General features: G+C 35.4%; 1 protein-coding gene across 6 annotated transcripts in view; it reads left to right on the top strand.

Moving 5' to 3' along the window:
* ZBTB20 (zinc finger and BTB domain containing 20) overlaps nt 1-23011 on the top strand; it is a 769723-nt gene that overhangs the window by 63123 nt on the left and 683589 nt on the right. For 5 of the 6 annotated variants that reach the window (XM_019652231.1, XM_019652234.1, XM_019652232.1 and 2 more), the window contains exon 2: nt 8457-8511. The exons of the other annotated variant lie outside the window; for it this stretch is intronic. The gene's annotated coding sequence lies outside the window, so the exon portion shown is untranslated. The remainder of the gene's footprint in view (nt 1-8456; nt 8512-23011) is intronic. 6 annotated transcript variants of the gene reach the window in all.

The following is a 23011-nucleotide window of genomic DNA, read 5'->3' on the forward strand; positions in this document are numbered from 1 at the left end:
TTGTAAAGATAGACCTGTTTGATTTTGAGGTGCAGTGTGCTATTATTCTTACCTTTATGGCCAGAGTAAAGTTTATATTGTTTTTGTTCAAATTATAATCTGAGTATAATTATGTGGAGCAGATGTGTGTGTGTGTTGTGTATATATGCATGTATACACATGTAAAGAAAGACACTTTCATTTATGTCTTTGTTTATCTGTCTCTCTCCTGTGTCTGCTGCTTTTTGCTTGCCAGTTTTTCTTTGTTTCTATCATTTTTATCTTTGAACCCATCTGTGTAGAAAATAGAATGTTTGGTTTTATAATTTGTAATGATTTTTTTATTTTTTGTTACTTTGTTCTCCCAACTTATTTTCACCTCAAAATTAAGGCTCAATATAAGGCGTTTTAGTTCTCGCACTCAAGAGGTGTTTCTGCTTTCTTTTCTGTCCGTTTGTCCATATGTTTACTGGTCTCTGATAAGCTGTGCAGTGAGTGAGACAGCAGTTTACTATCTGTGTGTGTGTGTGAAATTAGCTAATTGGTGTTAGCAGAAATATTTTCACATGTTTTATAAGCAAAGTGCAGCAAGGTATATAAATGTAGATATGATCCAGACACGCGCACGCTCACGACTGTCACTGCTCATGCATAGGCGCTCAAAAGTAATTAATGTTAATAAGATTTTAATGTGCTTGTGAGATCATAATGAGGAGAAATGAATGCTCTGATTAGGAAAAGGTAACTGTGTGTGTGTTTTGGCTTAGAACAAGATTTCAATTTTTATAAACCGCAATTTTAGAACTTGTTTGTGATTGCATCAATTGGTTTTTATTTTCAAATTAGAGGTCTGTTTAGCCATTTGAATGATTAACCAAATAAATGGGTGAAACCCTGATCATAAGGAATAGTGCAGGTTTTCATTTGCAAAGCAATGTCAGTGTACAGCAAGGCAGTGATCGTGCCTTTTGCCAATGTACCGTTTTTATGCTGTTTCTTAAAAAGCTTTTTCAGAAGCTACTTGTGGAGATACTACTCATTTTTACAAATGTAATTGTTATCTATACGTTCCGGAGGCACCAATCAGACACTGTAACTATTGTGTATGAGACACATTCCTGCAAGTCAGTAATGATGTATTCAGTGTCCAAAGAATCTATATCACGCTTCTTGAAATGTTTATTGGGAAAAATGTAAAACAACCAAGATTTTTCTTCCTAAACACAACCTTTGCAAATATTAGAGGCTTAACATCTTTTATGGAGAAGTCAAAAGCCTCAAAGTAAGCGAGATGCTGTCTCATCATGGACTCAGATGCTGTGCAGTCAACAGCCGCGCTCTGGGCTGGCTTGAATCCAGCTGGACACCAGAGGTCCTTCTCCACAACAAATTTTTTGAAAATATTGTTTACACAGCTTTTGCATACATTTGCATTATTATTATTTTTTAATTATAGGATAAATCTAAATATCTATTAAGGGCCCTTGCCCTGTAGCACAAAGAAATCACTTAGGCATTTTTTAATATAAATAGTGGATTAAGGTATTCAAAGATTGTAATCCCTTTTAAAAGTATGCGTAGACGGAAATGCAAGAAGTCTTGGATGTGCATTGGAATATGGGGTAGTATAGTTTGTTTCTAACTAAATCCTGCAAGTGTGGTTTAGGTTCTCCTAGGTTTTGGTTATATTACTACAACCTTTGTGCTGGAGTTTAAAAATGATGATGAAGAAGGTGAAGGTAGTAGAGTTTGATCTACTGAATAATTCCACAATTTCTGTGATTCCAGAGGTGTGTTGGATTTTGCTTCCCCTAGAATCCATAAGAATGATGATTGTCTGACCAAAAGAGGCACTGGCCCTTAATATTGCTTAGTTGACCTTGTTGGGTCATTGAGGCATAGTTAGGAAAAATTTTTTCCACTTGCACTTTGTAAAGGAATTCATTTATGTTTTCTTCCAGTACTTGCATGGTTTCCTATTATAATTTTTTTATGCAGTCTTACATAGTTTTGTGTTTTCTGTTCTGTGCCATTGGTCTTTCTATTCATATATCATCACATTATTTTACTTATAGAGGCTTTGGAATATATTTTAATATCTGAAGTGAAAGCCTTCCCCACCCCTCCCAACAATGCTCTCCTTTTTCATGGTTTTCCTGGCTTTTCTTGCTTACTTGTTATTTCCAATGAACTTTATAATTAACTAAGAAAAACCCTGATTGTATTTTTATTGGAATTATGATAAAATATGAATTAACATAGGGACAATTAATATCTTTATGAGGCAGAATCTTCTTATCCAGGAACTTGCTTTTTCTTTCCATTTGTTCAATAAGTTTTGTGTCTTTTAGAACTGTTGTATAGTTTTCCTTATGGAAGTTTTAAACATCTGTTACTAAGTTTGTTACTTGGTGTTCTACTCATATATTTATTTGCCAGCTTCCTTACTTTTTTTACTCATTTGCTATCCTAAACAAAGTCTGCTCTTCCATATATTTTCTCACTGCCTTTTTGTTCCTGTATAGTAACGCTATTGATTTTTGTAGGTTAATTTTGGGAACACCCGCTTTGCAAAATTTTCTTATTGTTTGGGGTAGCCTGAGGTAGGTTTGAGCCCCCATTCTAGCACCTTGCTGGGTATCTGTGAGATCATGGACAGTTTATTCTGAGCCATTTTCCTCATCTGTAAAGTGCAGATAAGAAAACCAAACTTCCAGAGTGATGGGGAGTAAATGAGATCATATAGTAAAGTGCCTATTATTTTGCCCAGCACATAGTAAGTGCTTGACTACTGCTATTCATTAAACAATGTAATATAATGTGATATGACATAATATAATGTTACTATCATTAATTCTTAAAGTATTACTAATATACTATCGAATTATTGAAGGCTTATGGAATCAGAATTTTTACTGCAAGAATGGAGTGAATTAAAGAAATAAAAGAACTTAAGCTTCCTGATAAACCTTTGTGATGTAAGAGACTAGGACTGAAGAGTAATTCTGAGATTAGGGTATTTTGTAGCTGTGCACATGCATTGCCGTTTCTTCTGTTTTAATTATAATTATTGCATGCAATACTCCTTAGCTTGGAAAGTAAGTAGAGGGAACTTCTTGACACCTAGAGTGATTATTCAAAGCAATTCTTAGAGTGTATTGATTCTAGCACTTGTTAACTACCTGAATGGATATGATCATCTAATTGAAAGTCCTGTAACCATTATGTTCTACCGCAAGAATCTGGCAACTTTTCTTAGTAAACATTTTCTTAGTAAACAATGTACTGACTTGTGAATGAGCTTGTGCGGAGTAAATACTGAACATATATGAACTCATGAGGTATTGATATAAGCAGAATAATGCTTGCCAACCTATGTAACATTTTTGATAAAGTTGAAGGAAAACAGTAATTGATAAAAGAGTTGTCCCATATAATGGTTCTATGACTTTTAAGCCTCTACTTTAGTTTAATAAAATGGATATCAACATGGCAAATATGCTTTTTGAATTCATCTGGAAAAAAATGTATTGTTAAAAAATGAGAATGCCAGAATTTCAGGGCTCGTCTTACTTCTCCTGATTGTTGTTGTGAGTGTTAGGTGAGATAATGCACTGACATTATAATGCCATTAATAATGATATACAATACAGGTGCCCGGCTCATGGTAAGTGTTTGAAAATGATAGTTGTTTTTATTGCTATTATTTTATTATCACCTTTGCTAGTTCTTCACTCCCACCACCCACACATATTTTCTACTTGTATATATTCTTACTACTAATATTATTCTATGCTTACAATAAAGGTATGAAATATGTCTCATGGTGGTCATTTAAAAATAATCATAAAATTATATATCTATTATTTGCCAGTATTGAAACTAGCTAAGGGTGAGGTAAGACTCTATCACTGGAGCATGTGAAAGCTTTAATTGCTTGTGGATGAAATTTCTGAGGAGCTGCAAGGATGAAAAATAATTTCTCTCAGAGAATTATAAGCACATTTTGTCCATAGTTTAGTGTCCGAGTGTTCTGGCTTAGCACTTAATGTAATTACCCCTCCGCAGTCTCACAGTGTTCCTTTGTTCATTCATTCATATGGAAAACAACATAGAGTATCTATTAGGTATAAAACATTGTTCTGGGTAATGTGAGATATAAAAATAGCAAGATAAGTTAGATGAACTGTCTCTACTCAAGTCTAGTAGATGATTCAGACAGCAAACCACTAGGTAACATGTAAGGACTTTGGAGCCAGATTATTTGGTTTGAATCCCTGCTTTGAAATTAACTAGTTGTGTCCCTTTAGGCAAGTTTTTAATCTGAAACTCTTTCAGTTTCCTTACCTACAAAATGAAGCTGAAAATAATACCTGGTGCATAGGATTGTCCTGAGGATGAAATGATTTGGTACGTGTACAGCATTTAGAGCAATAATGTATTGAGCACTCAATAAATGTTAATTAATGTTAATGTTATTATTAGATAAAGCAGAATAAAATTAATGCCATAAAACAATAAAAACAAAGTAATACAGTATTATAGAGGATGATAATACTAATTTTTACTATATGTCTGGGGGCAATAGAATTAGAGGAGCTTTATTGGATGAAGTGATGTTTAAACTGAAACCTGAAGCATAATTTCTATAGGACAAAGAAGAATGCAAGAGTAGGAGGGAGTTGATTTCTAGGCTGAGGGTATAGTCTAAGCAAAGATTTAAAGGTGGTAGAAAATGAAAACTTTCGGGGACTTTGTAGTCAGAGACTTGTATGTGAAGCCCAGCTCCCTCGGTTCAGCCGTGTGGCCCTGGGCAGGCTGGGCAGGCCCTGTTTGGTTTCCCCCTCCCTGACCCATGGCCTGGTAACCTTCTAGGCAGTAAGCTCCAATGGTAGGGCTGAACTTGTCACATCCTGCCTGTCGTCCAGTGTCTGTATGCCATTATTTTGTCTATATTTTAGTTTTTTAAGGCAGTAGGCTAAGTCCTGTTTCTGTTACTCCACCATTTTTGGGAGCAGAAGACCAAAGTATTAGTTTTACTTTTCTCCGCATTGAGCATAGGATTTATCTTCTAATTCAGTTAGGCCCTGTAGTTAGTTATTTTTTGTATTCACTACACTACATTACAAGTTTTAGTTGACTTATCCACCTCCTAATTACACTGGCCTCTTTGAGAGCGGGGCCTGTGTCCAGTTCATCTTTATCCCCACTCCCAACCCACTACTCTGTTTTGAGTCTGGAACATAGGAGGCAGTCAATATCTTTTGCATTGAATTCAATCACTGTGAATTGTACTTCAGTACCATCCTGTGAAAGACTTGGAATGCTAAGCTAGAGTTTGGATTTTCATCAGCAAAATCCACTCAGGATTTTTAAGGAGGGAAGGGAAATTCCATGAGCCTTGGGTTTTTTTTTGTTGTTGTTGTTTGTTTGTTTGTTTTTTAAAGAAGATAACTTTAGAAGCATAAAGATGGATGACAGAGGTTAGTAGTTGAAAATAATTAGATTACATATTTAGGATTCTAGGCAATAACAGTAGGAATAAAGAAGGACCATTTATTTTGGAGTAAAATTTCACAGTGTAAAGAAGTAAATAATGTTAGGAATTTCTCTAAATTCTCAGTGTTTTTTTTTTACTAGAATAAAGCTTGAATTTAAAATATTTTCAATGAGATGAATTACAGCTTTTATTTTATCATACAGTGATAATTTTCTATTGTACTACAAACATCATTGTCTCTTTTTATGTACATTTTGTCTCATTGTAATCTCTTTGCATACTATACTTATATGTATTTTTCTTCCCCTGTTAGTTTTTAGGTTTTTCTGAAAGATTGCTTCTTTTAGCCTGTAGAAGATGTCAGTAATGAACTCAGGGCTAAACATTCATTTTGTGCAGTTGAATGAGATAGTACCTATAGAAGGACCTAGAGTGAGAATTAACTTTCTCAAATAAATTTTAACTTTGATTTTCTAGTATCAATTTCCATCCAAATTGTCTTCTCTTTTTGAAAGAAGATAGTAGAACTACTAAGAGAGAAGTTGTGGTAGAAGTGAGGGAACAAGAAACTTTAGAACAATTATGGATATTCTCCAATGCCAAACATTTGTGCATAAAATATAATAGTAGCTATTTGAAAGTTAAAACACTTGTACCAAGAACTTGTTTACAGTGGTCTGAAGGACATTAATTAGAACTAATGGATTGAATATGTGTATAGGAAGTATTTCTCCCAATGAGTTTTGTTCACTTTGGTATAATCCTCTAAGGAAGTAATGCTGCTTGTAAAGTGTGACCTAACTTGAAAAAAGGGACACAATGTTTGAATCAACAATAGCACAATAACATGCTGACTGGTAGGGGGATTTTTTCTTTTTTAAATATTCCATTTCTCATTTCAGTTTCTTATGTGAACTATTTGTTACTCCTGTTATAGAGAATAACACACACAATGACTACCACTTATTGAATCACCCTTTGTACCGATAACTGAACTATGAGATAAATATTACCTCATTATTATTCACCACAATCTCATAAGGCAGATATTATTTACATTTAATCTAAGGCTAAATTAGATTAAATAACTTCCATAAGACTACACATTTAGTTATGGCAGAGTTATTCAGGATCAAAGGTGGTATTATAGGTAAAAATGGATTGCTAAGTCTAATGTGTGGACTGTTAAATGCAATGAATGGAGTTTCTCCCTTTTATCCAGTAAGCAGAAAAAGATGAGCTTTATGGAACAGGAGTGGGAAAGGAGTAAGGAGGGAGGGCGAATGTTCGTGTTTTTGACAGGTAAGTTCATCAGAGAATATAAGGCTGATGTCTCATTGTGGTATGTGTTTCCAAACAAAGCTTTTGGTACTCCTTTGGACACTGATGTCCAGGGCAGCTGAAAAACTGCATTGTGTTTTGCTGGGACCAGTTGAGGGGCCAGGAGCAATGGTGGCAGCAAGGAAGGTTTTTATAACTTTTAACTCTATTTGGTATACCTTTTGCGAGTGAACTTACTTGATACAGCTGTTGCAAACTGTTAGAGCCCTTTGGGCCTGATGCCATGTGATGAGAGTCACATCTTTTCCTACTGACCTGCCCTCAACATCTGTGGTCTTAACCAGTGTGCTGTTTTGTATAACAAGCTTAGTATTCAGTGTACCTGCATCAGTCGCAGAGAAAACCAGCATCTATTCCTGCATACAGTTCTAAACTTTGAAATAACATTGAGCTCTAGCTCAGAGGGGCAAAAATCAATTACATAATATGATCTCTTACTATAAATGGGGCATCCCAAACGTATATAACCAATTAGAAATTTTCTAAGTTTCTTGTAGTCACAAGAATATTTACACCTGGGTGAATTGCAAGAGATGAACAAACTCTGACTCTCCAAAGTTCCGCTACAAAGAAGTCTAGTTATTTGCCTTAGTTTCAAAAGAATAGTTTGCTAAGTATTTCAAAATGTCCATTGGCTGCCCCAGCCATTCTCTTTGGAAGCTTCTTTCTCATCCTCATGGCACATCTCTCTGGCATGCATGACCAGCTGCAAGCTAAACCCTGTGGAATAAGAATTCTTTCATCCCTTTGTTTGATGTGTTTCATTTTCAGAGTTTGGATGATCCACTTCGGCAGCAGCAGCAGGCATTGTTAGTTTCAATAGGCAGCCTGGATGCACAAGAACAGTCTTCATGGAGAGACAGGCTCTCAGGGTCTGTCCCTTCGTGCCATGGTCTCTGTTAGATCACTTTCCCCTGCTGGATTAATGACCAGAAAAAAAGGGAAACAAACCATACCCAAAGGAATCCAATTAAAGTACTTGAACTTCACTGACGTCCATCCTATTGTTTTCTTAACTCCCTAACCTATGGTTAATTATTCTGACCAGTAGAAAGGAATGGCATAAATGTGAGAATTATCTCAAATTCTCTATTTTTTTTTTTTTTAGTTTGAGAAAGCATCAAACTTTTGTTGTAAAAGATGAAATAATCTCTGTTTGCTGCAGTTGAACTTTATTTTGGTTGATGTTTTAATCTCTAATATCTTTACCAAAGTCACTTCCAAGACTTATTGTATGATACTGTTCAGCTTACAATTTTATTTCTGATCACAGTTTATGCTGCAGTATTAATTCATTCTGGGCACCTTGGCTTCCATGAATCTCCAATTGATCCCACTCCCACGACTGTGATATTCTCTTCCTGGTTAATCAAGAATTCCCTTTCTGCTCTGTCATCCATGCCATTGTAAGTAGGAAAGTAATTTAGGCTTTTGGCTCTCAGCGTCGTCATTTGTGAAATCACCACCCCAGACTCTAAAGTTCTGTGTCCAAAACACAAACTAAGATTTCTAGTAATAATAATTTATGTGTGTATGATGATTGATAGGTTTTAGAGTTTTTTTTCCTGTATTTTATATAATTCTAACCATAGTTCTGTGAGATGGGGAGAACAGGTATTTTTCTCTTCTTTTTCAGATAAGGATACTGCAGCTCAGGGAGATGAAGTAACTTACCCCACATCAAACAAGTAGTAAGTGGCTGAATCTGAACTTTAAATTCAGTTTTTCCCACATAAAATGATGCTTCCTTTGATAGGAAGTTTCTTTCTTAAAGTCTAAGTTTATTTATTAATTATAAGTTTGTGTGTATATGTATGTTCATGCTTTGGAAAGGGCTTCTTTACACTTAATTGAGTTTGGGGTAGAATTTGGTGACTTTAGTTTTTATCAGTGAAGGAGTCTCCTAGGATTTCTAATTAAGAAAGATAAGAAGGAATGTGTTACCTTTCTAGTAGAGAATTTTGGTGTTATTATTGTAAACCCCTCTATCAAATTTAATTGTATTTTTCAATTGTAAATCCATTCTTCCAGAAACATAATATACTTATTAAATGGTATTCTTTGTGAATAGGGAAGTATGAATATAGTAGAAGCCAATCCCTGCTTCAGGCCAATAGGATACCCTCTGAAAAATGGTACATTTCCATTTATCTGTTTACCTGAAGGTATGCTTATTTAGAGTCATTTGTGTGTGTCTTCAGTTTTGTTTATTCCAGTCATATGTGCAATTGTAATTTAATTATTCAGACTGATGAAATATGAGTAACAAGTATAAAGTGTTGTTGATTTAATGAAATTCAAGTTGAATTCTTTGTAAAGACTTTGTAAAGGTGAATCACTAAAACAACTTTTGGTGTAAATAGGTATGAGCTACACAACTATGAAATATTATCTGGCATGGGGGTGGGTGTAAGGGATGAATGTAAAAAATTTGGAAGGATCATGCATTCAGTTTGCTTTTGTAAGTCCCTTTAAGCACTCACGGACTTTAAATAAGCCAAAAACTTTAAACTGTCAGTGACTATAAATAGATGATACATTGAGGTATAGTTTAAGCAAGAAGAATAATATGATTTAGCAAATCAAGAGTCAATGGCAGCTCTTGGTCCTAATCAAAAGTTTGGTCAATAGGTGTAAAATTTTATGTTTTACCTTTAAATAAGCTAAATATGTTAAAATTGCTTTAACCAACTTCTTTGTGTGTCTCAGTATCCTGTGTAAAATGAAATGAGAATAATTTTACCTAACAAAGACATTTTTTTGAATGTGTGAGGACTAAATGAGATAATATATGCATAACACCTAGAACAGTGCCTGGCACAAGTACTAAAAAAGTTAGCTGTTGTCATCGTCTTCATCGTTGTCGTCTTCAGCAGCAGCAGCAGCAGCAGCAGCAGCAGCATTTAAAATGATCTGCAGTAAGGCTTATGTACACATTTTAAAGATACAACTTTTTGGATCCCTAACTGCTTTTCTCTTGCTGCTTTTAGGATTGTCTCTTTGTCTTTCACCTTTGCCATTTTAATTATGATGTGTCTTGGTGTGTGCCTGTTTGGGACTTTCTGTGCTTCCTGGGCTTGTGTAGCTATTTTCTTCGCCAGGTTAGGAAGGTTTTCAGTCGTTATTTCTTCAAATAGATTCTCAGTCTTCTGCTTTCTCTCTTCTCCCTTTGGTAACCCTATTATGTGAATGTTGTTGAGCTTCATGTTGTCTCAGAGGTCTGTTAAACTGTCCTCATTTTTTTGGATTCTTTTTTGTTTTTGCTGTTTCAATTGGGTATTTTCTTCTACCTTGTCTTCCAAATCGTTGATTTGATCCTCTGCTTCATCTAATCTCCTGGTGATTCCTTCTAATGCATTCTTCATTTCAGTTATTATATTTTTCACTTTTGACTGGTTATTTTTTATGGTTTCTATGTCCTTTCTTATGCTTGCTATCTCTCTGTTGAAGTTCTCACTAAGTTCCTTGAGCATCCTCATAACAATTGCTTTGAACTCTTGCCTCTGGTAGGTTGCTTCCCTCCATTTTGTCTAGTTCTGTTTCTGGAGTTTTCTCCTGGAGTTTTCTCCTGTTGTTTCATTTGGGACATATGTCTTTGTTTCTTCATTTTGGCTGCCTGTCTGTGTTAGTTTCTATGTATTAGGTAGGGCTGCTATGTTTTCCAGTCTTGCCTAGTGGCCTTATGTAGTAGGAGTCCCATGGGTCCAGTGGCACAGTCTTCCTGGTCACCCAAGCCAGCTGCTCCAGGAGTGTCCCTTGTGTGGGTTGTGTGTGCCCTCCTGTTATACTTGAGCCTTGATTTCTGTTGGCACATCAGTGGGTGGTACTGACCGTCAGGCTGACATGTTGTGGGGTTTGACCATGTCTACAGCTTACAGGCTACTGTGCAGGGTGCTTAGCCCACAGAAGGGGATTCACCCAGTGGGCTATGGTGCCTGTTGAGACAGCCTTTTGTGTGTACCGATTGTGGGGCTAATTGAGTGGTGCTCTGCTGTGGTCTGAAGCCAACTTTCAAGTATGTTGGTTCTGGGGCCTCTTGCGGGGGCTTCGATGCAGGTCCTGGTCATCCACTGCCTGTGATTGGTTGGGGACTACCTGGTAGGAGCTAGAGGGCAGTCCACGGTTGGTCGCTGCTTGTGCTGTACCTGGAGGTGTGTGGGAGAGGCCATGCCCATGCTGCAAACAGAGGATGGTTCTACGTGTACTGGGTCTGGGGTAGGTCTGCAAAAATCCAGGACACTGTGAGGCCTGCTACCACCTGCCAGCTTCCATAAGGTTCAGCTGCTGATAAAGCTTCCTGTGGTACACAGGTTGAGTGAGGCAGGGTCTCAGTGAGTCAGCAGCAGTGGAGCTCACCAGGCCAATCAGATTCAGATTTGGCCTATGGGGGCAGGCTCAACACAGGAAAGATGGCACCTGCCTGCTGGCTGCCCAGGAGGAGGGCTCCACTCAGGGAAAATGGGGCTGTCCCTCCAATCTTCACCCTGAAGTTACACATCTCAGTCTCTCCCCATATGGCTCCATTGCCTCCAGTCACTGTCCCTTTGCCAGAGCCTAGGGTGAGTGCCTGCATGGGCCCTTTAAGAGGACATCTGGGTTTCCCACAGCCTTCTGTCCCATCTGTGTGGCCAGAATCCCCACTGTTTTTCACAGCCAGAAGTTGTGGGGGTTTTTATTCCCCAGCACCAGTACTCCGGGCTGGGGAGCCTGGTGTGTGGGGCTGTTGTCCCTCACTCAGAGATCCTTTGTGGCCGAGATATCTGTCCCAATTTTCAATTGCCACATGGGGGGGTGTGGGACTTGCCGATTTTGTGTCTCCTCTCCTCCTACCACTCTTGACGTGGCTTTTTTATATCCTTAGTTATAAAACTTCTGTTCAGCTAGACTTCAGATGGTTCTCCATGCTGACTGTTCTATAATTTAGTTGTAATTTTGATGTATTCATGGGATGAGGCAAGCACAGTGTTTCTCTACTCCGCCACCTTGATCTCCACCTGAGTCCGAGAAACTCTTTCTTTCTTTCTCCCACCCTGCTCTTATTTTCAGGATTTATGAGAAGAGGAAAATTTGACTATACCTACCTGTTCTCAGGAAATGTTGAGACCTGAAAATGTATATGAGACCTAAGTGAAAGGGCTAGGTGTGGTCTCAGCTGAAGACTATAAAAAAGATTTGAATATAGAGCGTGTAAGGTGTCTTGGTGGAGTTGTGTGGAATACTTACATGGCACTTGTCCACACAGCCTAGATCTAGCCAAGGTGTTTCTCACTTAAATGAACACTAAGCTTCACATAGTTCTGTCACAATTGTAAATAGAGAACAAACAAAGGAAAAGAAAATATAGTCTTGACAAAAACTCCTAGTAGCTAAACTCTAATAGTTGTGTGGTAGTCGACTACTGATTAAAAGGGTAGGCATTGCACTGTATTCCATCAATTCCTAAATGCATCTGCTGACCTGTAAGTTACAGGTTTTCATTAGTGAATCCATATTTAAACAGTGCTTTTTTGGAGGGGAGTTAAGCTTTTACCTGCTTTCTTTCTGAAAGCTGCTACACACATTTTCATGTCATTTCACAACATGTTTTCCTACCTAAGAATGTACACCTTATAGGAAAGAGGTTCAAACTTCAGGGTCAGAGACAACACCAACACTGCTGATAGTTTCCTCCTTGGTTGGAATGCTATAATATTTGATTCAGTGCCGGTAGCATTAGAATGAATGCACTATCAACTGTTACTTTTATTATTATTATTATTTAAACAAGTGATACCATTCACCTTCTATAGATGATTTATATGGCATTTCCATAATTTTTGTAAAAATAAAGCAAATAGGTAGCAAAGTGGAATTTAAGATGTTTTCCACAGTTGAAATAATTTTTAAATGATTATTCTAAAGTTATTAAGTACCCTTTTGTGTCTTTAAGTAGTACAAGTATCACCACTGGTCACTCTCTGTGTCTATTATGGAATTTAGATCTGTTTTTCATATTATAGCCCATCCTTATCTGTCATAAAGCTTTTGGATAAAGAAATATTGCATTTCTACTGCATGGCTCATTATAGCATTGGGATTACCTCAGCTCATACAACGTACATATTTTTACCCATGAATCTTATTCAAAGTTTTCCTCTACTCTGGCTTTACTGTGCGTTCCTTTTAATCATCGCCTGTCCTATGAACTGTGGCTGTCCTCAAGCTTTTGCCCTCAGGTGTGTCTTCATATATTTTTATTTCCTCTTCAGTTTGTCAGCATTTGTTAACATGCATTCCTGTTTCTAACCTACACTTTTATTCCTTAATTTGTTGATAAGCCTTTTTATTTATTTATTTTTTAATCTATGCCATATCCATCGAGTTATTTTACATGAAGACAGCAGTGGAACTTATAAAAACTAGGTAGCATCCCAGAAATGAGCAGTCTTTATATTGAAGTACAATAGGCTAGGTATTTAGGCTTCTACCCAGTGAAGATCTACCAATTATATCCTTTTGTTATACAAAATTTGTAAACAAGTAGGGTTCAAGAGAATTTTCTTCTTCATATGAAAGTTCTGTTAGTCAACACAATATTCAGAATCCCTTGCTGAGCATGTTTCTAGGCAGAGAAAAGAGTCAGTTTTAGTTTGGATATGTTCAGAGTGCTCTGTTCTTGATTCATATCCCAGGGGCCCACCCCTTTGATATTTTAAAATTTAGATTGTTGATTAAGGCATTTCTGTAACTGGCCTGGGATGCATTGCCAAACTTCAGGTGATGTATTCAGGGTTAGTATATCACTGGCAGTGTTTTGCTGTGACAATAAAATTGAGGTAAGGAAGCAAGTTGGCTTTAGTGCATAATAGTGGTCAGAATATCATGGAACCTGAGGTTGATATGATAGAAGAAATGATCAATTAGGTGAATGTGCAAATACAATGGTGCTGTTTCTGGTTTTTTTTAGAGGGCAGTTTGGATATCATTGCAATATGAAAGGCAATAACTTGATCATATTCTAGCTAAGAAAGTTCTCATTTCTCTGAATTGGATAAATGAATGGAGGACAATCTAAAGATAAAAATATTAACAACAGTAACATCTTTCTTTTGCTTATTTTTCAAATAGCATATATTTTTTGTTATGTTGAAAAATTTTGCTATGTTATCCATTGAATGATTTAACAAATGCACAAAGAAAAATCAGACTGATGTTCCATATAAAGATCTGCTAAATATATACATAAGCCTTTAAAAAAATGTGTATTCATTTAGACTAAGCTGATCAACTGTAATAATAAAGTCCGTTGAATTATTTGGCTTATCAAGTAGCAGATAAGATATTGCTGCCTGGAATTGTTGGCCTGATGTTATCTATAATTTCATTCAATAATTCATTTATTCATTCATTCATTCATTCATTCACTGGGCACCTATTATGTTGGGGATTATATTTGTCAAGGTAATTAATGCAAAGATGATTAAGTCATGGCCCCTGCCTACTAAAATTTGTAGCCTAGTGGCTATTGTATAAAACATTCTTAAATTTGGCCTTTGATAATGTATTGATAACTTAATTATTTTACATCCAAAAGGTCTAATTATTATTGTTATGGTCATATATGTAATTTGCATCTTCAGTGCTCTAGATATTATATTTAATGCACTGCCAGTACCTTTAAACAGATTATAATCCCTAAAAGAAAACATAAAATATTATAAATATGAATATAAATATTATGGTAAACCAAATTTTATCAAATACTTTTTATAGGGTTAATACCGGTTTTCAATCATATCATCTTCTTTTCTTTCATCTGATTCCTTCTTTATTTGGGAGAAGAGATGGAAAAGGACAATTGGAATTTGGTAGTGAAAATCTAGTGTGAATAGAAAACCCAACAACAGTCTTTTGGTTTTAATCTGGTTTCTAGTTCAGTAAAATGCCAAGTTAGGAGGCATAGATGATGAGATAAATAGATGTGCCAGTGCCTTATGTGAGGTATTTTATGTATGCCATGCTAAGGATCTTGAAATGGGGTGGGAGCCATTAAAGGGCTGTAAGTAAGGAAATGACTTCTTACTTATGTTGAGGAAAAAAAACACTTCAGCACTTGAGTGAGGAAAAAGGGGTGTAAAGAGAAGAGACTCGTGTCTGTGAGACCAGTTAGAAGATAATTAATGGTAATCAGGATGAAATACAGTGGGGCTGAACTGAAAACAGCTGCAAAGCTGTGAGGAACCTCAAGAGGGATGGATTCAAGAGATTTTTAGGAGGTAGAATTGATAAGAATTGGGGACTACCTAGATGGAGGGGTGGGGCCTGGATGCTGTTAAGGAGAAATAAGTTTAGGGTGACTCTAGATTTTTCCTTGAGTACCTGTGTGGTGGTATTCATGGAGGAAAAGATTATTTTAGGAGAAGCAGGTTGCTGGCCAGCCTGAGGTCCAGGAGCGTGTGAGGATTGGAGATAAGGAAGGATATAAATAATTCACTTAAATTTCAAGCATACATTTACTTTACTTTGAGAAAACATGGTGTGACCCTGTGACCTGAAAGCCTAAAAATTGGGGTAACTGGCATGTTGAAGCAGCCTAAGGAGAGTGAGTTTCATGGAAGATTGCAGATTAGGGAATTTTAGTGGAAATAGAATGTCTGGAATCAGATATTTATTCTTCGAGTCATTGTTTCCCAGATTTTCTTTAGTGGCAGCTTTCCCCTATTTTGTTAACCAGAACCTGAACTGGCTTACTCACATGCTTTAACCTTATGATGTATCTGGGAGTCCATGGAGAGTAGCTGCTTTAAGGAGATATCTATTGGGTTGTCGGAAAAGTCATGATGTATTTTTTTCTATGTTTTTCATTGCAAAAATGCGTCATGACTTTTCTGACAGCCCAATATGTGAGGAGGCAGTATGGTAATGAAGGCAAGTTCAAGTACCAGCTGTATGAATTGCTAGATAAATAACCTTGTATAAACCACTTAACCTTTTTGGGTTTCCATTTGCTCACCTCTAAAATAAGAGGGTTAAATTGGATGATATCTGAGAAGCTTTTTAACAGTAAAAAACCTGTGATTTATGACCCTGTGAATAACATGATTATACCTGTAGGTTTAACATCTTTAGAAACTTCAACAACAGACTTCCAATTAAACCTGGTGATTGAACATGTTTTTCCTCTTTCCTTTCTAGATAGGAACTAAAAGTGTGAGTAAAAGACTAAAAAAAAAATTTTAATTTAAAAATAAACAAATTCATAAGCATAAGGAAGAACAACCAACATATGAAAGAGATACAAGTTTTGGAAGATGTAATGTGGATGGAGGAATTAGTAGAACTGAGAAAGTTACATAAAAGTGCTTGGAGAGTGTTGTGCCAATGAGAAAGCAAGCCAGTTTATACTCAAGATTTGGCTCAAGAATTGGAAGCAGTGTGTCCTGTGGAAGACAATAGCTGAAGTACAAATAAATTATAATTAATATACTCAGAGAAATAGGAGAAGATAATACTTCCATGAAACATGATATAATGATCTAAAACAGGAATAATCAGAGAATAAACACTCTTATGATAGCTGATATAACTTTAATAGAAGGATTGAAATTTTCCTGAAAATACAGCAAAAAGTCAAATAAACGGAAAATAGGAAAGAGCAGATAAAATCAGACAGTCTAACAAGCCAAAACTCTGATTAATAGAAGTTTCGGAAAACAGAGGAGAAAACATAAAATGAGAGATTATAATAAAATTATATTACAAAAATTTTCAGAACTGAAGAACACGAATTTCTAGTTTGACCCAGGATCTGCTGGGTGCCCATAAAAAATCTAAAACAGGTCTATAACAAGTACATAACTGGAATATTTTAGAATACCAGTGATATAGAGATAATTATAGAATTATATATTATATATACATATATATATATACATATATATACATATATATACAGATAATTATATATACATTGGCTCAAGAATCAGAAAGGTATCTGATCTCTTAATGGCATCATTCATAGCTAGAAGATATGGCTTCAAAATTCTGAGGGAAATTACTTTTAACTTGTAATACTATATGTTGCCCAACTATTAATCAGGTGTAAGGGTAGAAAAAAGACACTTTTAGATGTATGATCCTCTAAATTTACCTTCCATGGTTGCTTTCTCAGGAATTGTTTTGGAGAATGTGCTACATCCAAATGAGGAGAAACAGGAGAAAAAGAGGAAGTCAGAGTTTTAAGGAAATAAGTGGTGAGAATGAGATGAGAAGGGTGAAGGGAAATTCCTGGACAGCAGCTGTGCATTGATCTTAAGAATAATCGGTCCTTAGTTGAGCAGGAGGATGGAAAAATCCAGAAAGGGATGTGTTCAAAAGGAAGAGTTGGAATTGATAGAATGCTTTTATGGTTGAGAGTGTGAAGTATAGTGAGAGAGGTTTTACATTTCTGTTGTAGAGCTTGGGAATGGGTGACAATGAGCTAGAAAGGAAAATTGTTAATGAAGGAAGGAAATATGTTAAAATATAGTAGTTGGCTGAATATTAGGTGGATGAAAATAAGGGAAATGGGTGGTATAAGAGAGCTAAATCTTTATTTTCCATAATAGGAAATTAATAGATTATGTCTACAATTTACAAATAAAAATAAGAATATAAGCATATTGTTTGGAGATAAAGATGTAAACACTAGAAAGAATTTTGAGGGGGGGTCTTAAAATTGGAATATGGGCTGCTGGGGTTTTTTTGTTTTTTTTTTAAATTTTGTAAGAGTTTATTTGACGACAAAATGACGACATATGCTGGGGAGAAAGATCTCAAATGCCCTTGAGATGAACAGTTTTGCAGCTTCTTCTATGCATTTGAAATTAAGGACGGAATGTAAGGAAATTACATAAAGGTGGGAGAAAGCAAGGCAGGGATTGGATTACAGAATAGATAACAAGATTATGTGTTCTCTTGAGAGTGGTTATTTCAAATATGTGGTAAACTATCTATAGATGCACAGAAACAATGGACAGGTCTTGCTTAAGGCAACGATAAACCTTTTAACAAAGAAGTTGTATGCCTGTGGTGTGATCACCCACTATGACTTGCCCAGTTAGGAATTTATGATCAGATCACCCTGTGAGGTTACTTTTCATAGAACCCCCTTTTTTTCCATCCATAGTTCCCCCTTTTGGACATAAATCAATCCAAAGGATGCATTGATGACCAACCTTTTGGTCAGATAGTGTGGTGTCTCAGCACTAGGAAGGCTCATTCCTAGGAAGTCTTGGTATTCACGTCAATTTAGATCCATTGGGGAGGGGGCAATACTGTACAAGGGATCTGAGTTGAGGCTGAATTTTCCCCAAAAGGGAAGGGCAGGTAAAAAGAAGGTAGTCAGATCTTATGGCCTTCATTGGGAAAAAAACCACTCTGGATTATTTCCATCCTGTGAACTATCATGATCCGAGTTTTGCCTTCTGTCTCATTTTTCTGTATTTGGCATCTAGTATAACATTTACATAAGCCATGAAAAAAGTATTAATAGTTATCTTACATGTTCAGTAATCATAAACAGTTGGACTATATAGAAAAACCCAAAGATCAAATATAACATTATTATTATTGTTGTGACTAATATCATTAGCAGACAGGTAAACACAATTGATTTCTGAGTTCAATATCAATATACAGGCCTTGTCGATGTCTTTGGATAGCTGTCTACCCTATGATGTGAGCAGATTCTCATCGTAGAGGACTCTAATGACTGTTATATGCAGAGGCAATTTGCAGGGGCAAGTGTCAGAGACAGGGGTAGATGTCCATTCATGGTTAGGTTCTGGATAAGGTCCCTTCCAGTGATGTTGGAGTGCCCTTCATTTGATGTTTTTTCCATAAAAAACAATATCTAAAGTATTTGTCTCCTGGGAGCTTTCTGTGAAACTTTTTTTAAAAATAAATATTATGGTACTGTTTAGTCAACTATATAGATGTATTACTTTGAAAACAATGAGAAATGGTAATTTAAAAATTCAAACATATTAGGAATATAAGTATTTTGGATTTTGACTTTTCAGATAGAAGAAGAACTATTGATGAAATGTACATATTTGACTTATCTGGAGGAATTAAATGGCTTACACCCTGGCATTGCTGAAATTTGGACATTCTGTCTCTTGAGAATAAATGTTATTTGGAGGGGTTTCTTCTTATCCCTATAAGGTACATGTGTTGTTTGCATGGTAAAAGCTATGGTAAGTAATCTAAAAGTTGTTGCTACAATTCTCAGACCTTAAGTATGTGTTCTAAATGAAAGAAAGTCATTAACTACTGATGCTTAAGGAGAAATAGAAAACACATGAGTAAACTTTCATTTAACTTTGTAGGTATAGTCATATAAGACAAATTAAGCATAGTTCACTTGTTAAACAAAGAATAGCTTTCCCTTATTCCAAGTAATGTCCAAATACTTAAGATCAAAAACTTCACATGGGTAGTTTATGCATTCTCATGGAATGCTTTTAACTGTTCATTGACTCATTACCTACTCATCTATAGCTAATGTAAAACCACTTGTGTTGTGGTTTACAAAAATATGGAGGTTATATGATTCAGTGAATGTAGTTCAAAATTTAGATTATCTTTCAATAATCAAAAACATCCTTTGCTAAAAAATCCAGTATGGGTGTGCTCAAAATACCAAGTGCTTTTGAAGTTTTAAAATAAAAATTCCAGCAACAAAAAATCTAACAACAAACGAACAAAAAACCCAGAACATGTAAATAAAACTGTTTAGCAGAGATCCTTAAACCTCCTTGAGAGAATTTTTAGAACATAAGAGGGGAAGAGACAGAGACTGAGGTATTGTAGAAAAGGAGGGAATTTCTCCTTGAATTTTTTTTTTTTAAACCAAGGACATTTGGTGCTGAGAGGAGAAGGAGAGGAGGAGAAATGAAAAAAGAACATGATTTGTCTCAAAGAATTATTTTGTAATTGATTGGAGTTTATAAAGGTTTTCATTGATAGTTGTATGGGAGGGAGAATTCTAAGTTTCAATGCTGACACTTTGAAGAGTTGCCCTGTTGTTGCAGCTGCTTGGGCAGCCTTGCTCACACATCAATGGTGCATTGTGGCAGCTTGCTCTGCTTCCGTGTTGCTGATGGACGTTCTCCAGGCAGTGAAGGGCAAAGGCGCTGGCAATGCTGGTAACTGGCATAATAGAAGTCGTTGGACCAGTTTAGAGTGTATGTGTGTGAACCAAACACTTAATGACAGATTCTATATTATGGTCAGTCTAAGTTTAGGGTCAGAAAGAACTTTCTGGTTAATTAATAAAGATGGGAATATGTATATTTTTGTGTTGTCTTTTTGGTGGCATAGAGTGCATGTTATTTAGTTTTCATGTAGTGGTTGGTAGAAGAGACTGATGTTTATGGCCTGAAAAAAAAAAACAGTGTATAGTGAGATATAACCAAAATGAACTATTTCCATCATAAAAAATTTGACTTTTACTGTTCATGATACTTAATTATTGATTTATTAGGTTGTCCTAATTCATTATTTTCTGCTATTTGTGAAAATATGTTCTAGTTTCTTTTTCAGCTCTCTTCTGTATATCCAGTAGCACTCTAATTTATTTTTTTAGAATCATAAATTATAGAAGGGATATGAAAAATGACCCCATACTGAATAGCATTACTTGGAAGAATATGACATGTTAGGAGGTGAAGCAGAGAAGAAAGAGATTATCAATATTTATTTTACTTGTATTATTCCCTGCTAAGAGGAATAACCTTCATATTGGAAGGAGGGAATGGAAATCAATGATTTAATTGGTTAGTAAGAAGCCATTTTGACAAATATAAAATTTCACAGAGTTTGGCAATTATTTCAGAACTGTAATCACCACAATTTAAAAAAACAACCTGCACATTTATATAATGTGCGTTTTTCAAAGTATTGTCAATATATAGTTTTACTGGATTCTTATGGTGATCCTGAGACGTAAGGAGTTATAATTATTCCCATTTTATAGGTGAGGAAGGAGAAAAGCAAGCAACTAAAGAGTTTTAAATAGTAGGTGCTAGGTCAGACGTTTACACTTAATCTCTTTTAATATTCATTATCAGGAGGCGGGTGGTATAAGAGGGTAAACGGGATCAAATATATGGTGATGGAAGGTGAGCTGACTCTGGGTGGTGAACACACAACGTGATATATAGACAATGTATTACAGAATTGTACACTTGAAGCCCATGTAATTTTACTAACCATCGTCACCCAATAAAGTTTAATTTAAAAAAAAGCCCTCTAAAAATTCATTATGGCCAAGAAGATGCTATTATCTCCACTTATAGATGTGTCACCTGGAATTAAATAATTTTTTCAAGTCACCCAGCTGTCCTTCAAAGCACCTGGAATCCAAACCTAAGGACTTTTGCTCCAAAACCTGTGCTTTTCCCACTGAAATTCATAATTCCCAGATATAATCACATTTGTAGAGTTGGAAGATGAAGATACTGGATATAAGCAAATGTGTAAATTCTCAAAGATAAAATAAAGACAAATTTTGTCATCTACCGAGTTAAATTTGTTTATCTCCAACAAAATTCTGAAATGAAATATTAAATAGATTATTTGTGAGCATGTAGAAACCAAGGTGTTTACTAAGAGCCATATTACTATTTCACCAAGAGCAAGTCATGTCACACTAATCTCATTTCCCTTTTTTGATAAAGTTAACTAGGTTATTAGATAAGAACATTTTGCAAACATATATATCATGGTGTAAGCAAGGAATCTGACAAAATGATGGCAGTAGATTTAGGTAGATTCATAAGCTATTTGAAAAACTTTACTTAGATAGTTATATTTGATTTTGTTTGTTTTTGGTAAATATTTATTAATGACCTACTTAGGGAAACAAACTATCAACTTGGATCTAGGAGAAAGATTTCCTGTAGAGGTGGCATTTTAACTGGGCCTTGAATTATGGATAGGATTTGTATAAAGAAATAGGGAAAAGGTTTGCAAGTAATAATATTAGCTCACATTTGTTGACTATATGCTCTGTTCTATTTATCCTTCACAAGAATCATTTTGAGGTAGATTCTGCATTATTCTTACTATATTAAAAATGATACTACCAAGGTACAGACAGTTTAAGTATAACTTGCTCTATAAACTGTTGGAGTCAGGATTTGAACTTAAGCAGTTTACCTTATAGCTTGTACTCTGAAGAAATAAAATTAAAAAAAAAATATGTGTGAAGAGGAGGTTATTTGGGTAATGATACCAGTTCAGTATGTCTAGAACTTAGGAATACCTAGAGGAAGATATCAAGTAGTGATGTCTTTAACTTTGTCATTGTCAATGTTATTTTATAGATCAGTAGTTTGGATGAAAAGATAAGGAATTTATATAAAATTTCAAGAATATTCAATGATGAACTTTAATAAGAATAAATAGAATTTCTGTATTTTGTTTCAAAATATTAACAACATAATCAGGTACCACATGAAAGACATGGCTTTTGCTTTTTTTCTTTCTCTTTTTTAAAAATATTATATTTTTCAATTATAGTTGATATACAATATTATGTTAGTTTTAGGTGTACAACATAGTGGTTAGACATTTATATAATTTATGAGGTGATCACCTTAGTAAGTCTATTACTGTCTGACACCATTACAATATTACTGATTATATTCCCTATGCTGTACTTTACATATCAGTGACCATTTTTATACCTGGTAATTTGTAATTCTTAATCCCATCATCTTTTTCATTCATCCCCTCAATCCCCCTCCCATCTGGCAACCATCATTTTGTTCTCTGTATCTATGAGTTGTTTCTGTTGGTTTTGTTTTTTAAATTCCACATATAAGTGAGATCATATGGAACTTGTCTTTTTCTGTTTGACTTACTTCACTTAGCATAATACCCTTTAGGTCCATCCATGTTGTCACAAATGGCAAGATTTCATTTTTTTATGGCTGAGTAATATTCCATTGTGTATTATGTACCACATCATCTTTATTCAAGGGTCCAATGAAAGGCACTTGTGTTGCTTCCATATCTTGACTATTGTAAATAGTGCTGCAATGAACATAAGGGTGCATATATCTTTTCAAATTAGTGTTTTGAATTTTTTCAGATAAATACCCAGAAGTAGAATTGCTAGGCCATAAAGTAGTTCTACTTTTTATTTCTTGAGGAACCTCAATA

Source organism: Hipposideros armiger, unplaced genomic scaffold (genome assembly GCF_001890085.2).
Source record: "Hipposideros armiger isolate ML-2016 unplaced genomic scaffold, ASM189008v1 scaffold_176, whole genome shotgun sequence".
Taxonomy (NCBI): domain Eukaryota; kingdom Metazoa; phylum Chordata; class Mammalia; order Chiroptera; family Hipposideridae; genus Hipposideros; species Hipposideros armiger.